Here is a 5,474-nt window from a genome sequence, read left to right as displayed (position 1 = left end):
AGAGACTGCTGAGTTGTCCCTCCATAACCATTTCCCTTTTGTCCTTAATAGAAGAACCGGAGCCCCAGATTTTCTGCAGTCATCACTGCCCAGCTGTTCGACTACATTTCTCAACATCCTTTGCAGTGAAATGCAGCTTCATGGCTAAGTTCTGGCCTTTATGAGCTAGGGTGGGGCAGGAATGTGTCCCCACCTTCCTTGCTTTTCCGCCTGTTAGCCAGAACGTGGTCGTGATGCATTGTGCCCCAGCAGCCATTTTGACCATGCCACAACTCATGGCCGGAGTGAGCCTGGCGTCTCAAACCTGACCCTAGACTCCCAGGGCTGCCTGTCTCCAGTCTTCTATGGGAGAAAAGAAACCTCAATTGTACTGAAATTTTTATCACTGTTACACGGCTGAACCTGGTTTTAGTGGACACACAGGCCTCGGGAGCTCAGCCTTGCAAGGGAGGGACTTTTGTCTGTTCTGTCTGCTGCTGGGTACTGCCGGCACAGGGCAGGAGCTCAGGGGTAGCGGCAGCAGTGGCAATGTAACTGACTTGAGGCCAGCCTCACTCCCAGTGCTTTCGAGGACACTGGCTCACTTAATTTTACAGCTCCAGGAGGAGGGTTCGGTTATCCTTTGCACTCCACAGAGAGGAGGAAACTGAGGCACAGAGCAATCAGGGTCTCTTCCTCCTACCACTAAGTGGTGCTGGGACTGATCCCTGGTTCTAGAATCCTGTTCTCCCACACTCCCTCTCCCTCCTGTGCAGAGTTGGCTGGATACCCGGGCTGTGGGCCTTGCCGGCTCCTGGGTCCAGGCAGGGGTGTCCTTGGGCCTGGAGTCCCAGCACTTCAACTATGGAGCTGCTCTCCACAGCCCTTGGAGGACCCAGTGCTCATGAACCTTCTTCCTGCCGCATGTGGGCCCCACTGCTGTCGCTCTCAGCCCAGCCCCTCACCCCTGCCTGGTTCACTTCACCCTGCTACCCAGGCTCCGTCTCATTCTGGCTCAGGGGCCTCCACACACCCTCCGAGCCCCAGGGCCTCGTGCTGCTGGGGTGTGGCTTCTCATGGTGCCTGCCCTGTCTCGGGCTCCTCACGCCCCCGCCCCCCACTCTGTTGAGGGCTGCAGGGGCTCTGATCGCGGGGGCGGCATCCCAGGGGCTGCTTAGGGGCCTCAACTCTGCGGGATCAGCACGAAGGGGACTGCTTGGCTAAAACATGGATGAAGTTCACCTGCCCTCAGTTTACAAAACAGGTAGGAGCTGCGAGGCCGCTTTGGGCTCACACAAGTTTCAGCGAGACGCCGGTTGACAACCTCAGCTCGCTTTGCCACTCCGGCCCTCCCAGTGCCCCGAGTGCCGTGGAATGAGGAAGGAGTGTTTGTCCAGACACGCAAGCTGGTGGTCAGGCTGCGACCTCGTGCTCTGAACGCATGGAGAGGGGGCTGCCCGGGGCGCCGAGGACGACGGCCCCCTGGGCTCTGCACAGGGCACCCGACACCACGCCTGCCTCCCCTGCTCCTCCTCCAGCTTCTCCGCTCGGGGGCAGGCCTCCGTCTCCCTGCCGCAGAGCCCCCCGGTGCGGGTGGGCGCGGCAGTCACCCCCGAGCGGCGCACTGCCACGGCCGCCAGGAAGGTGGCCTCAGACGTTGTTTTTGATGTAGAGGGACTCGCTGTCGAAAGCACGGCCGCCGTGGTGATCTGACCGTTGGTGGCGTTAATGTGCAGCCAGTTCGCGGGGTCCGACAGCTTGGAGTATCTGAGGAGGCAGGAGGTGAGGCATGAAGGCGACAGTGGCCCTGAGCCCAGTACTTACTTCTGGCGGGCGCCCGCCTTAAACACTGGGGGAGCTTTCCTCCAGCCCAGGACGGCTCCTCTCCTCAACGGTTCTTAGTTGCCACGGCAGACGGGCTCTTGATCCAGGAGGCAGATGCTGTCATCTGACAGGGACACTGAGGAACAGAGAGGGTAAGTGACCTGCAGCCACAGCGGGTGACAAGCCAGGGGGAACCAGCCCCACTCGAGAGGGCTGCAGGGCTCGGACGGCCTTCCGCCTCGCGCTGGGTGGAGAGAGCACGCGAGCTCATGCTTTGTTGAGCGCCTGGGGCACGCACTGACCGCCTGATCGTGCGGCCGGGGGGTGGCCCGCTGTCCCCAGGACGGGGGGCCCCCGTGGCTCCCTGCCCGGAGAGACGACACAGGCTGGGGACTTCCCAGGGTGCAGGTTTCACTGGCATGCTGGACTCTCTGTATGGACAACAAGGAGCCCGAGGGGGCGCCTTCCTGCAGCCTCCGAGGGCGGACCTCACCTCACGGCCTGCTGCATGAAACGGTCAGGGTCCACGCGGAAAACGCGGTCAGCACGGTGCCAGTGGGCACGCCTCCTCCAGGCGGGATCAGCTTGTGGTTGAGGGGAAGTAGGGCGCCTCGTTGATGTCCATGACGGAGATGGTCACTCCCTGCCGTGGACTGGAAGGACATCTGATCCCACTGGCCAGGGGCGCCTGGTTGGACACCATCACAGTCAGCAGAATGCTCTGTTCAGCTCATAGTCGACTGCCTGAACGAGAGAAGCCCGAGGCGGTGGGCTGGTGCCGGTACTGGCGGGGCCGGCTCGAGGGCGGTGGCCGAGGGCTGGTGGGCCTGCACTGCCACCCCAGTCTGCTCCCGCCTCCAGCCCTGCTTTGAGCCCAGGATGCTCGTCCCGAGGAAGCTGTCTCTGACTCCCTGGTCTCTGGCTTCCCTGAGGTCTGCCAATGGGAGTGAGAAAGAGTTTGGGGGTAAAGGACCCCACCGTGCCTTCCCATCATGCCCTGGGAGGACTCCTGGGGCTCCAGCTCGGGGCAGCACCCCTCCCCGCGCCAGCTCTCAGCAGGTGCTGGTCCTCCAGGCTGGTGAGCCAAGGCCCCCACTGCTGTTTGTCTAGGGCCCCTGCTGGGTGCAGCGGGCGGTCTTTCTGTTGTTCTACCCCCACCCCCCAGTTTTTGGTAATTTGTAACAGCAGCCCCAGGACACTGGCCACACACCAGCTCCGTGCCTTCCTCTGCACGTGGCTCCTGCATGAACATGATTCCCGGTTACACCCTTGGGGCGCCAGGACCCCACTGACAAATGCTTTCAGAACGGGTCTATGGTCTGGGGTGCTCCTCACATTTTGGGGAGGGAGGGAAGTTTCGAGGAGGCACTTCTCTCAGTCTTGAGACGGTAACCACAGGTAGTGACTCAAAAGACCAGCTGACAGTCTCGGGTGCGACACTACGGCAGTGTTTACACCCTTCCGTCGGGATAGGTGCGTGGTGACACAGGGTGTCTCCCCGCAGGAGGTCTCACAGGTACGCACGGGGCTAGTGGCGGGCTGGGGAGGTCTGCAGCTGTGAGAATGAATGAGGACCGCGCCCTGAAGTGGACAGACCCCCAGGATCTGATGGAGAGCAGAAGGAGTAGATACACAGGGGCTGCCTTTCGTGTAAGGAGGGAGAGGGATCTGAATTTGCATTTGTTCGTATTTGGCAAGGAGGACCGCAAGAGGACCTGGAAAATGCATAAAGATGGCGGCCTGTAAGCAGAGGGGCGGCCCGGGCTGAGGGAAGGGCTGGGGGTCGAGGTTGCTACGAGCATATCGTCACGGCGCCAGGACGTTTTCTCTTACCACCACGCTTTAGGCGTTAGCATATAAAATTATACACGTAAAGCCGGCCTCTGAAAATTGTAAGCACACTGAAGTAAAAGGAGACTGTGTAACAACTGGTAACATAAGAAAAGAATGAGTTCAGGTGACTAGGGCAGTTTTAGATAAGGGCAATAATCATTGCAAAGAAATCTTGAGCTCACTTGGTCTCCTCACTGTTGGTCGTGATTTGGGGTTTGTTATATGTAAAGCTTGTTATGTCTATCGCAGGATAAAGTAAACAAACACTTGTAATAATGGGGTTAGGAATAAGATTTTCAGTGTAAGAGAAACGAGATACAAGCGTGAAGTCATCAAAGTGACGCAAAAGTCCTCCGGTACAAATCTGAATAAACAACCATTTGAATCAGTGTAAGAAACGGGACAGTCAGGATGGGCGTGTGCCGTGGCCTCCTTGCCCTGCCCCCCAGACGCCCAGGAGCAAGGGCAGCCAGAGCCAGCTCCTCTGGGGCCTGATGCTGGTTTCTAAGTACCGAACCCCTCACCGGGAGGGTCGGCCGAGCCCGAGGGGCAGGCAGCCCGGCGACATGAACTGCTTGGGCCACGATGCCCGAGACGGCTCGTGGGCGGAAGGACCCAGGAACCAGCCAGAGGACGCGCCACCGGAGGCCAAACCAGGGAATGACTGCAGCTGAGCAAAGCACATTGAGTATGCAGATGCACGCCGCCTTACCAGCCACGGGACACGCAGACGCATACGCACACACACGCACGCAAACACACACACGCAAACACGCAAACACACACGCACACGCGCAAACACACACACGCACACGCAAACACGCACAAACACACATGCATGCACATGAAAAACACACATGCATGCACACACATGGCCACGCAAACACACACACGCAAACACACACACACACGCAAACACGCAAACACACACGCACACGCAAAACACACATGCATGCACACATGAAAAACACACACGCACTCCGCAAACACACCCGCACGCACGCACACACATACACGCATACGCACCTGCAGTTTTGCTTATGGCTGTGGTGGGAGGATTCACTGCCTCCATCCAGGTCCCAAGGTCTGGAATCTGTGATGTGTCGCCTCCACGCACCAGGACTTTGTGGACTGATGTAGTTAGGGGTCTTGCAATGGGAGGTGGGCCGATGTCCCAGGTGGCCCAGAATAGCATCTGAGGGTGTTTATAAGTGGAGACAGAGGGACCTTGGCCTGGCAGCAAGCAGCGTGGGGATGGAGGCAAAGAATCTGGCTCTCTGAGGACGGAGGAAGGGCCACGGAGTTGACGTGGGTTTTCCAACCTGGGAAAAGCCAACAGATGGAGCACCAGAGCCCCCGGGGAGCACAGCCTTGCTGGCTCTTTGGCTTTGCCCCGTTGAAGCAGATTTTGCACTTCTGACTTCCAGAAGTGTGAGAGGCTGCATGCTGTTGTGTGGACACCCAGCTCGATGCACTATCACAGCAGCTCAGCCGAAAGTCAGGTGACGCGGACAGCTGCTGGTCTGCGAACGGGACACCAAATGCAGCGAACGAAGCTTTTGTCTGCTTTTTCTGTGGGCTCTCTATTAGTTCCCCTGCTCCGAGCTTAGTGGCTTAGAGCAACAATAAATTTGTTATCTTACACTTCTGGAGGTCAGATGTCAAAATCAGTGTCCTTTTGGCTGTAAGTGTCAGGGTATGTGGGCTTGGTTTTCCCGAGGCTTGCTCTTCCAGCTCCTAGAGGCCACCTGTGCTCTCTCGGCCCTCCCACCTGCAAAACAGCAATGTGGCCCCTTGCAGTCTGCCTGCGACCTGCTTCTTTCCCCACGGCGCCGGGA

The sequence above is a fragment of the Ursus maritimus genome, unplaced genomic scaffold (genome assembly GCF_017311325.1).
Source record: "Ursus maritimus isolate PB19 unplaced genomic scaffold, ASM1731132v1 scaffold_22, whole genome shotgun sequence".
Lineage (NCBI taxonomy): Eukaryota > Metazoa > Chordata > Mammalia > Carnivora > Ursidae > Ursus > Ursus maritimus.
The sequence above is the reverse complement of the archived record's forward strand: the minus strand, read 5'-3'. Positions refer to the sequence as shown.